At 32.6% G+C, this 12,186-nt stretch overlaps 1 pseudogene; it reads left to right on the top strand.

The window, feature by feature from the left end:
• The window catches only part of LOC105620459, a 21,060-nt pseudogene extending 10,735 nt beyond the window's left edge, over positions 1-10,325 (top strand).
• The last annotated feature ends 1,861 nt before the right edge of the window (positions 10,326-12,186 follow it).

Genomic DNA, 12,186 nt, shown 5'->3' with positions numbered 1-12,186 from the left:
ATCGAGCATTGTCATGCTGCAAAATCACTTTATCGTGTCTCTCGTTGTATTGCAGCCGTTTGTCTTTCAATGCTCGGCTCAAACGCATCAATTGCATTCGATACCGATCGCCTGTGATTGTTTCAGTCGGTTTTAATAGTTCATAATACACTACGCCGAGCTGGTCCCACCAAATACAGAGCATGATCTTGGACGTCAAAATCACCGTTCTTGAAGCGTTGAAACCACTCACGACACGTTCTTTCATTAATAGCGGCCTCACCATAAGTATTTGAGAGCATTCGATGAGCCTCAGCCGCAGATTTCTTCATATTGAAGTAAAAAATTAAAACCTCCCGCAAATGACGAGAATTTGGCTCGTAAACTGACATTTTCAATCGAGAATAACTTTATGATGCAGACACAAATCGACTAATGTTTCTATGGAGTTATGTTGACAGATGCCCAAGTTTATTGTATGACGTCTATGATCTATTTATTTCAACCACTTACCGCTAAAGCCATCTATAGGAAAACGGTGGAAGCAAAGTTGTATATCTAATATTATTATTAGATTATTATTATTAATTATCTATAAATAGTAATTATCTTTGGAAGTGTCTGATGAATTTCAATTTGATTTAGAAATTGATTAAGTTTTTAGTAAAGTGAAAAAGAGTTTTTGTCAAAGTTCTCCAACTTGGACATGGCCTTTTTATGAAATTCTTTTTCCTTCTTCTCCCCATTAAATTTCTGAGACCTCAAGAGACAGATCACCATACTACAGGTGTATAAACTTAAATTCGCTGTTTTTTGTCAGAAAAACACATTTTTTTTTCCTAGGAAGCGAAAACAAATTTATTTAAAGCCCTCGCTAACTATACATTTTTCCCATCTTTCGGGCAATTTGTGTATACCACGCCAGAAAATTCCTCATCTTTCGAGGCAAACCACTCATCAAGCCATTTTCGGAAGTCTTCGTAAGAATCGAAGTGCCGCGAGCGCGTGACCCATCGACGAAAATAGGTGATAGTCAGAAGGTGCCAGATCTAGTGAGTAAGCGGGACTTCCCAGTAAGTGTCTCCAAGTAGTTTTGGACCATTGTTGACGTGTGCGATGATGCGTTGTCGTGAAGAAAAATCAGCTTGTCATGTCTTTTCCGATAATGTGACCTTTTTTCACGCAGAGTACGGTGCAATTTGATCAGTTGTTGGTGATAGCAGTGAGCATTAACAGTTTCACCAGGTTTTAACAACTCATAGTAGATGACACCCTCCTGATCCCATCAAACGCACAGCATCGTCTTCCGTCCGAAGCGATTTGGACTTGAGGAAGATGTTGATGGTTGGGCGGGATCAACCCAAGATTTCTTGCGTTTAGGATTTTGAAAATAGATCCACTTTTCATCACCTGTTACAATCCGATGCAGGAACGACTTTCTTTTTTGTCTGGCAAGCAGAATTTGGCACACGTTTTGGCATATGTTTTGGCATATGTTGTATTTTGGCGTCACTCCATCTATCAGTTCAGTTCATGCGGCACCCATTTTTCGATCTTTTGAACTTTCCCGATGGCATATAGCCGCATGGAAATGGCTGCTTGAGAAACACTCAATTGCTTGGCAAGCATTTTTTGCGATTGGGTATCGTTCTCGTCCAAAAGAGCCTGCAATTGAGAGTCCTCAACTTTCCTGAGCTGATTTTCACGCTTCTTGTCACTCAGGTCAAAATTGAACCGGCGAAACCAATCTCTGCACGTTATTTCCGATAAAGCATTGTCGCCATCCACAAGCATTTGATGCGCAGCCGATTTCTTCAAATTAAAACAGAAAAGCAAAGCTTCCCGGATTTTTTTTTAGCAAAAAAATTAGACATGATTACGAAAGAAAAAATGTATGTTGTTGTATGAAATTATTGATGATATGCACTGGTTGTTGACAGATGTCAAATACATAAAAAAAAGTGTGTTGTGTGCCCAGAGTAGCTTTGTACGCTCACTAATACCACCTATGAGCAAACAGCGGATTTAAGCTTATACACCTGGTATAATGTTGTGATATGTCTCTAAATAAAAAATCTAATCAGAGAAAGAAGAATTTTATAACGTAAAACGTACGCCGTCCGAGTTGGAAGGCTATGGTTTAAAAATAAACTTTTATGTTTAAAAATAAACTTTGAAAAATAAACTTAGAAATTTAATTCTTTTAATCTGTACTTGTCGTCCTTTAGGCCCCTTTAGAGGGAAGGAGCGGGGGAGGGGGGAGGAACATTCAAAACTATTCCCAAACTAGTACTTATCATTCAAAAGGATGTCTTGACTATTGCCGCATTCTTCGTCAGCGACAATTAAACATCCGTCCTTTCTCTCTTCTTCAACAACAAGCTTCCAAATTAATAAGTTCAGATTGGGATCAAGATATGGATTAATTTTTATTAATAAGGATTAAAAGTCAAATCAACCAATCAACTATAATTTAAAATAATTAAAGGTAAAATAAATTTATCTTTAATAATTAAAAAAAAATTTCCACTATAAATTTCTTCAGAAGTATTACTCCCGTAAGTCAGGCGGATTCGGTTTAGTCAAGTGAACCAGATAGTTTGATTCAAGATTTGTCAATTGCTACATAGTTTGATTTGTTTATCGCCACACAGTTAAATCCAAAATTTTATTTATTGCTACACAGGTTTTACCAGAATCGTTGGGATAATTTTTTACTAACTTGAGCACGCGACTAATTATTCAGTCTTTATATTAAGTGGCAATAACCCCCCGCGCGGGTTTTTCACTTCCTACTTAGGAATGTTACGTAAAAAAAGGTGAGAGAAAATTTTTACCCTTGTGAAATCAAGTCAAAAAATTAATATTATAATGCTGATGCTAACACCATCATTATCTCTCGACGTAATATGAGTTGCTATTAAGTCTTTTTATCACTTGAGATTCTTCGTCTTGTTAATTTTTAATTATTGCATTTCAGATCTAATCATGAATTGTTAATTTATATATTATTATTAATATATTATTAATTCAGAAAACAATATAAAGAATGTACAGGGCACATAAGAGTTAAATTTAAAAAATTATAAAACATGAAAATTATAAATAAAAATATAATGATTTGCAATTAATTAATATAAAAAAATAAATACGAATACATATTACATGTTTCGGTCTCATGATTGAGCTCTCTTCAGATATTCGACGAAATTGTATATACGCAGTGATGTTAAAATGACGTTAACATGATGAAATACAATCGCAAAGATGGATAATGTTATAGTACTGATGATGGTTTTACAAAAAAACAGAAATTGCTCACAAGCAGTCAGTGTTCATCTGTCTTGACAGTTACATATTTTCACTTCCGGATGAATTTTATACACACACACGCACGCACACACGCCTACAATGTCTTTTGTAATTAGGAGCTAATTTTACCATGCCCAATAATAACAAAGGAATTGTTGTTCGCTAGCATTAAAAATATCGAAAACAATATTAAGAAATTTCCTATAGATAAAAAGATAAACATCACGAACCATTCCATATCTATTTTAAACAATCTAATTTCTCCACTATTCGCATCAGATACTGATAAAAGACTTCAGGAAATGGAAAGAGACACAAAAAATTTTATCATTTCACATCCGAATATATTTATACAAGCTGATAAAGGTAACATTACAAGTAAATAACATGGCACTTGACAGAGAAAAAAGTTACATGAAAAAAGTAAAGATATGCTAGGTAACATCGACACATATGAAATAATAAAGAAAAATCCCATTAAAAAACTGACTTCTTCTCTTCGTAATTTGCTGACAAAAAAAAACATGATTTAAAACATTAAAATACAAACAATTATATTGTAGCGATGGGGTTCCGAGAGCTTATGCTATGCCAAAGACACATAAACCAGAATGTTCATTTAGAATCATAATTTCTTCGATAGGAAGTCCGTTATATGCCTTAGTAATATCTTGTATTCTGTTTTAAAGGCGGACAGTTATATCAAAAATAGTTTCCAACTAATTAATAAACTCAATATTCAAGTGAATATTCAAGAAGATTACAATTTGGTCTTATTGGATGTGATGTCATTCTTCAAACAAACGTCCCCATAGATGTTGCTTTGGAGTCAGTGAAAAATGGAATTACATATAAAAAAAATGTAAATTTTCGAAAACATTTTCTGAGCAGTTCCGTTCGTCTTAAATTCCACATATTTTACATTCGATAATGTCATTTACAAACTTTTGGCATATCTATGGGTTCTTCCTTGTCATTCATCATTGCGAACTTAATGTTGCAAAGTTTAGAAAACACTGCATTGCGTTTGCTTAACAACCAATTATCGTTTTTTTTATCGATATGTTGACATATGTACGGCAATCCCTTCATCTAATATAACAATATTAGAATTTCAATTCATTCCATCTATGACTCCAATTCACTTTGGAAAACGGAGGAGAGTCACTAAACTTTTTGGATATATAACTATGAAGAAAGAAGAGAAGGAGCTTTGACTTTCGTATCATAAATCAAGTTACTCAGGCAGATATCTGAATTTTTTATCTAAACATCCGATTTCTTAGAAGAGAGATACCAAAAGCTTAATTGATAAAGCATTATTATTATCCGACGCAAAAAACACGGAGAACTTGAAATTTGTTATTAATACTCTACTCGAGAATAACTATTCGCTCGATTTTATTTTTAATACCGTCAACAAGAGAATCTACAGCCTCATGAAACAAAAAATAGAAACGCCTATCCACTCAAATAATGAGATCGAATCTGATAGAACTTCGTGGTTCAGTTTCATTTATACTTTCTACTCTTTTACCGAGAAATTTAAACAATTTAATAATAAAGACTTAAAAGTCGGATTTTATAGTACCAATAAATTACAGAAATTTATCAAAGTTCAAAAAGATCCTTGATCCCAAGATCAATAGTCTACATATCAATTGCTTGGACTGCGATGCATATGTGGAACAAATAGATAACACAATTAAAAACGAGAATTACTGAACATCGTAACTACATCCGGCGGAATACCTCGCTCCATGATAACAGAACACATGTTGCAACAGGAACACGAATTTGATTGGGAACACATCATAATTCTAGAAGAACCGTGTCATACAACAAACGCCTAATCTCGGAAATATTAAATATTAAAAAAACAGAAAAATAGCTTCAACTTACAGACAGATACGGAGAGACTTCACAAACCGTACATACCGATAATAAATGAATTATGATTTTGCAGTGCTAAGCTCATGTTTTATACGTTGTAATATATCAATCAATATCAGATTGAGTCACAACAATCACATTATATAAATTTATACATCTTAATCTTTTTAACTTTTTGACTAGTAATTTTATATATTTATACATCTTTAATCTTTAACTTTTTAACTAATAATTTTAATAATTTCACATATATTTATTGATCTCATAGTAGTTAATACAAACTATTTGACATGCATCTTATCTGTATCATATGTTGAAAGAATATAAGATCGGTGAATTCTTTAATATAATATTGAAATTGTTTATAGATCTGTACTTAAAAAAAAAGATTATAACTTATAGATAATCGTGAAAATTCTCTACCGATTGCAAGCAATTTCGTTTTCACCCTCCATCTATGATATTACATTAGATATATTACATCGGATTCACATACAATACGGATTACATATATTTATAAGAATTTTTCAATTTTGCGTCTTTTATACCATTTAAATGATTTAATAGTGACTATTCAAAATACATCTGACTTTTTCACTGCGTTTTTGCTCTGCGAATTTAACATCTAAAAAATAGAGTAAAATTTAAAAACTTTACATTGTATTACATAACATGTTTCGGTATCATAATTGTGCCATCATTAGATGTTATAAACAAAAGCGAATGATTCAAATTGGGTTCTTGAAATATTAAAACAAATAAAAAATAGAGTAAAAAACGGGCAATTAAGAGTTTTAATAAGCGGTAATTAGTACGATTAGTGCGATATGTATTAAATTTCGCTGGCGTATCCTTTTGTTCACTTACTCCTCAACGTCCCCCTACTGCCCTTACGACTAGCAACGCCTATCCTAGATCTCCTCAGCGCCCATCGGGAGGTGATAACGTTGGGAATCTATGTTTTAGAGTCTTAATTTATATGTCTGAGTCCAAATCATCCATCTTTGACTAGCTCTGTAATTATCACAAATCTTAATAGAAAATATATTTTTTAAATGCCAGAATAGACGAGGGTCGATACATACATATATACATATATTTCGATTGTATCTATTAATCTGTTACATAATATACAAAATTCAATTTTGTATTATTGAATTAAAACAATTATTCGACACAATTATGATGCCGAAACATATTATGTAATACAATGTAACATTAAGTTTTTAAATTAAATTTATATTTCATATCAATTTAATATCAAAATGTTAAAACTTTAAACATTTATTATACATATCTACAATATATTCGAATTTGACTTTAATTTGCCCTTCTGTATTGTTGATATATATTTATTGTAATATAAAATAATTTCATTGTATTCTTTTTTTAAAAAAGAAAATATTTGACATACCTTCAATATCATTTTTTCTGCATGTATAAAAATATCTCCACTTCAGTCAACACAAATAATATACTTTTTAGAATGAATCAAATACGTTTTTTTTCTTAAAATTCACGTTTTCCTCTTTTCAAAACACTACTTATTTTTATCTATATCTTTTTTTATCATAAAGAGGAATGATTTTTTGGGAAGAAAAAAAAAAGAAAAAAAAAACTGATTATTGCATCCTTTTCACAAATTGTTCTTTAGTATTTTTTGATATAATTTTTCAATTAATATCAAAATCTTTTCATATTTTGATATGTCGATTTTATATGAGAGTTGTTCAAAAATTAAAGATCTTTATTATTTTTCGGCGATACGGAAATTGTTTTTCTACTAGAAGTTCGCCCCTTCCGTTGAAAACATTAAAAAACCTCAAAAGAACAACCTCAGAAGCTCTTCGCTTGTTTTAGATTGACAATCCTCCGTGGTAGAGAAATGATTGAACGCATTTCGTAGGCGGCTGGATTCGACAGCGGATCCTCCATTTCAAATGGACATCAAGGCCAGACTAAAATAGCTACGATTCATCGTTGTGATGGGGAGGGTCCCCACTACATGCCATTTCTGCCAATTTTTGAGAAACAATTTCCGTGTCATCGAAAAACAATAAAGGTCTTTAAGTTGGACAACCCTCGTCTATTCTGGCATTAAAAAAATATATTTTCTATTAAGATTTGTAATAATTACAGAGCTAGTCAAAGATGGATGATTTGGACTCAGACACATAAATTAAGACTCTAAAACATAGATTCCCAACGTTATCACCTCCCGGTGGGCGCTGAGGAAATCTAGGATAGGCGTTGGTAGTCTTAAGGGCAGTAGGGGGACGTTGAGGAGTAAGTGAACAAAAGGATACGCCAGCGAAATTTAATCCCCTAAATATTTTCTAAACATTTAAACATTCACTTGATTATATAAATATTACAGTTATGCATTTTTATAAGAATCAAATATGTCAATATGTCAATCAACTTTCCATATATATTGATTTAAGTTGTATGACATGTAAGGTTTGTTTTTTTCTTATGTGTAATTTTATTCGGCTAATGTTTTCTTGTACAGAATGATCGAAGTAAATGCATTTGTGTATGTTGTCAGGTTTATTAATAGAGCGCAAACATGCATGATTTCGCGTCACGGAGCACTGTTGTATGAGTAATATTTTTTCTGTGTAATTTTCTTTTTTTTTTGTTACTTTATTTAAAGATAGTTTGCAGTTACCCAATTTACCAGTTTATCCGTGAAGAGGAGGGGGGGGGGAGGGGACAAAAAAAATTTAGAAAGGGCACGATAAGCCAAAAAGGGAAATTTTGTTTTAAAACAACATGTAATTGAGAGTTAAAGAATTACCATCACATAACAACTAAATATATATACACAACATAACAATCAAATCAATAGTTTTCATCATTTTTTGAAATCTTTTTTAGAATGTATAATATAATAGAATCGTCCATGTGAAATGTGAATCGTATGACGATTCTCGTCAATGGATTTCAAAACGTACTTTATTAAGGCATTTTTTTTTGGTGGAAAAGGATGAAAAGCTTTTGTTACATTCAAATTTCATAGTTCTTTAATAAAAATTTTCATCACCATAAAAAAATATCTTAATAAATATTATCTATGGACCATCTTTTTGCCTGGAAATTGCGACAGTAATGAGCCGAATAACTCTTATGGAATAACAATTAACTCGGGAGGAAATTCAATTAACCATTCAAAATAAGTGTCGAATAAAAGAGATTTCTCCTAAGATACAGAGGAAGTAATATAGATTAAGAATTTAAACAACATCGGTTGTTTTGTAATATACGATTCATAAAACTCTGAACTTTCGATATTGAATAAATGACATAATAGTTGATGATGAAAATATCTGACGTTTAATAATTAAGCGACCAAAAATTTAGATCAAGTAATACTAATCACCAATTCGTAATCGATATCATTAATTTTAATTCTAAATTAGAACATTGTCACAATATCTTCAACAACAACACCTTCAACATCTTCATTCCGTACAACTGATTCTTTCATAAATATAAAGAGGATCCTTCGTTAACGCGGAATTAGTTACTGTTTAGCCAGGTACTCCGTCAATCCGTGACCGGGCCAGTTCTTTCAGGCGATCTTTTCGCTATTCCGATTGATCAGTCAATTTTTCCTTAACTTAGTGCGATCGAGTTCCATACATCTACAAGACACCTGGTCAAGATCGTTTCCATCAAAGAAAGCCTATTCGGCAAGGACTTCCTGTTCGACTAACTGACTTATACGTTCGGCCTGCATATTCAACAAATAGGAAGTCTCGGCCCTTATTTATTTATTTATATATTTGTTTTCTTTTTTTCTTCCTTTCTTTGAGAGGGGAGGGGGGTATCCGCGAGTTTTAGAATTATTTTCACCATGCATTAGGATTTTTTCGTTATCGTTAGAACTTCGAATTATCCGAGATCAATTTAATCCATAGTATTCTGCTACTTTGAGTTAGTAGACTCAGCGATTAGATCCGTAACATATTAGCACAGAGTATAACTACATGCAGTAGCAACAGTAGCTGTCGGCTTCTTTGATGTCGGTGGGCACCGATCACGTGACTGTGAGAGGCATGTTGAAAGTTTTACGGACTGCTGAATTTAAACAGCATCAAAAGACGTTGTAGTATTTCGCATATAAAATATTTTTAAAATTCGGATAAATTCTATATAAGATTTTAGATATATTATTGTATTAATATAGATCTATTTTTTGTTTCTAATTTCAATATATTTCTGGAATGAACCAAATGAAATCATAAAACAGTATGATGAAATATGATATTTGTAAGTCAAAAATTTATTGACAATTTCAGATAGCACAAAATTTAAAATTGGGATATAAAACGTCTTTAAGATCTCTTTAAGACGCCATAACATAAATCTTTAAGACGTTTTATGCTCCAGTTTTGAACATGTATTCGAATTTGTGTTATCCAGGGTATAGGATAGAGATAGAGAAAACGATAAAATAACGAAAAATTATATTCACTTAATTATTGTAATATGAGGATGTTTCGATAAGTTTGGTAAATCTTTATGAGATAGTGCCACAATCCATTTGATGATGACCTGAAAAGTATCACTCTTCAAATCCTTCGAAGTCAAATTTCAGCCAGAATTAACGCATTATTCATGTACGGTAATCGTTTAAAGCGAATGAGAAATTTAGTAGTTGCCGCGTACAAAAATAAAAAAAAAAAGATTTTCGTGCAAAATTACAGAATTAAACTTCAATGATTTCTCGTTTCTCTATTCTAAATCCGGAGAACAAAATGGATAAGAATCAATTCGATATCCAAAAGTACAAGAGATTTCATCTATTTTATTCATCTTAATATGTATGATTATACATAATATTTACTTTTAATAGTTTATTGTGTCTCAATCGTCGTCGCCACAATTTTAATGCTGTTAACTACGTTAGTAATTGATTATGAAATTGGTATCAAGATGACTAAAGAGGGGCACAAACTTTGAGACTAATCTTTTAATATTTTTTATTAACTCTCAGTTACAATGCTCCTTCCATGGCAGTCACAGTACGATTCCCCGAATCCGTTAATGCTTCGTCTGAAAAAGGACCGATCAGAGATCAGCAAGATTCCCCGTGCCTTATAGATCAATCACACGGCAGAGAACTCATGGCGTAAGCTTCGCATTACAATAGCGACGTGACTTTGGGCTAAACTAATTGAAAAGGGAGTAAGTCGATAACTGTTCCTTTACAATTCGGCCATTCTGCAGTGTCATTCATCTCGAATGAAGATTTATAACACTTCACGCAAACTTAAAATTATCTATTATTAACAATAAAATAAACATATTTCTGCAAATCTTTGGAGGAATTTCAAACTTATATAGACTTAAGATACTAATACTTTTAACCTATAAACTCAAAAATTGATTCAACATAGACTTTAATATTTATAATCAGTATAAATGAAAACAAATTTACATCTTAAGATTTCTCAGGTCCTAAACTTTGATTCTATCTGGGGATAAAATAGAGTTGTACAGTCCTGGAGACAAATTATGACCAGGAATATCTTTAATCACATAGCGCTTGCTTGACAATACTATTATGTACGGATCTTTGTAATCCGGTTTGAACTTACGGCTTTCTCCCGGTTTTATTGCAGTGGCTCTAATACCTACAAAATCACCAACTTTATATTTGGACGGTAACTTATGTTTCCTATCATAATAGATTTTGTTATAGCCTTTAACCTTTTGAGTAACTTCTATTGCTAATTATAAATTAACACCTAGCGTCTCTATCATTATCGAACATGCCGTCTGCTTCAGCTAACTTTGTGACAGTATCAACAAATTCGTGGTCAGCATGATTTCTCAAATCGTATCCCAACAGGAGATTGGATTGACACGGAGTTGAATTGATGGCTGAGTGTACAGTATTATTCATAACATACTGTGGCATAACATACTTTATCAGTCTTTATTCAGAAAGCTCATTAATTTTTTTTAGTAATGATTTGAGGAATCTATTGACACGCTCGACTATACCATTTACCCAAGATGCCACAACGATTAATCTGAATGTTATGAAAACGGAGAAAGTTTGCAAATTCGACTGAAGTAAATGCAGTACCTGTTTAGGATTGTCGAAAATATCAAAAAGTGAATTTAGATGTTTGATTGTTTCCTGAGAAGTAGTTGACTTTACCGCGAATAACCAGACGAACCTGGTAAAAAATCTATAATCATTAATATATGCCTTAACAAATTTCGATATCGGACCAAAATGATCTATGTGAACAGTATCAAGAGGAATATCTGGTGTTGGCATGACTTGTAGTTTTCCTTCGCTCTTATTAGATGTATGGCATTCGCCATTATACATATAAGACAATTTTCTACATATCTCTTAATTCTATATCGCATCGAGGAAAACTAATAGTTAGCTCTAATACTGTAAAACATTTTTTTCGTTCCGCAATGCACTGTGTCGTCATGATAGATACGCAACATGTTATGTACTATTGCATTTAATACTATAAACTTAGGACGCTCAGGATCCTTTCGATAAACAAACCGTTGATCAACAGGAATTTTTTATGTTCTGTCTCTTCAAGCTGCTGCGCCAATTCGCTAATACGAGAGTCAGCCAACTGTCGATATTGCAATTCCTGACCGATCGGCCTCTACTGTAGATACAACCCGATTTAAAGCATCAACATGCTTCATTTTATGATTGTCACGGTGCTCAATTTTGAATATATAATTCTGAAGCCTCAAGATCCAGCGAGCCACGCGCGGGTTAATATTAACTTTATTTATTGCACCCATCAGTGCAGTGCAATCGGTAACTACTTTAAATTCTATTCCCGCTAAATATATATGAAACCTTTCGGTGGACCTGACAATCGCTAGCATTTCTAACTCAAAGGGATGATACTTGCTCTCGACTTCGTTAATAGCTTGGCTAAAATAAGCAACTGGGACTAATTCAAATCTTGCTTTTGCAATAATATTGCCGCTATTGCCACCGCT

The sequence above is a fragment of the Atta cephalotes genome, assembly GCF_000143395.1.
Source record: "Atta cephalotes unplaced genomic scaffold scaffold00026, whole genome shotgun sequence".
NCBI lineage: Eukaryota > Metazoa > Arthropoda > Insecta > Hymenoptera > Formicidae > Atta > Atta cephalotes.
Note: the sequence above shows the minus strand (reverse complement) of the source record. Positions and strands in the feature narration are given on the sequence as shown.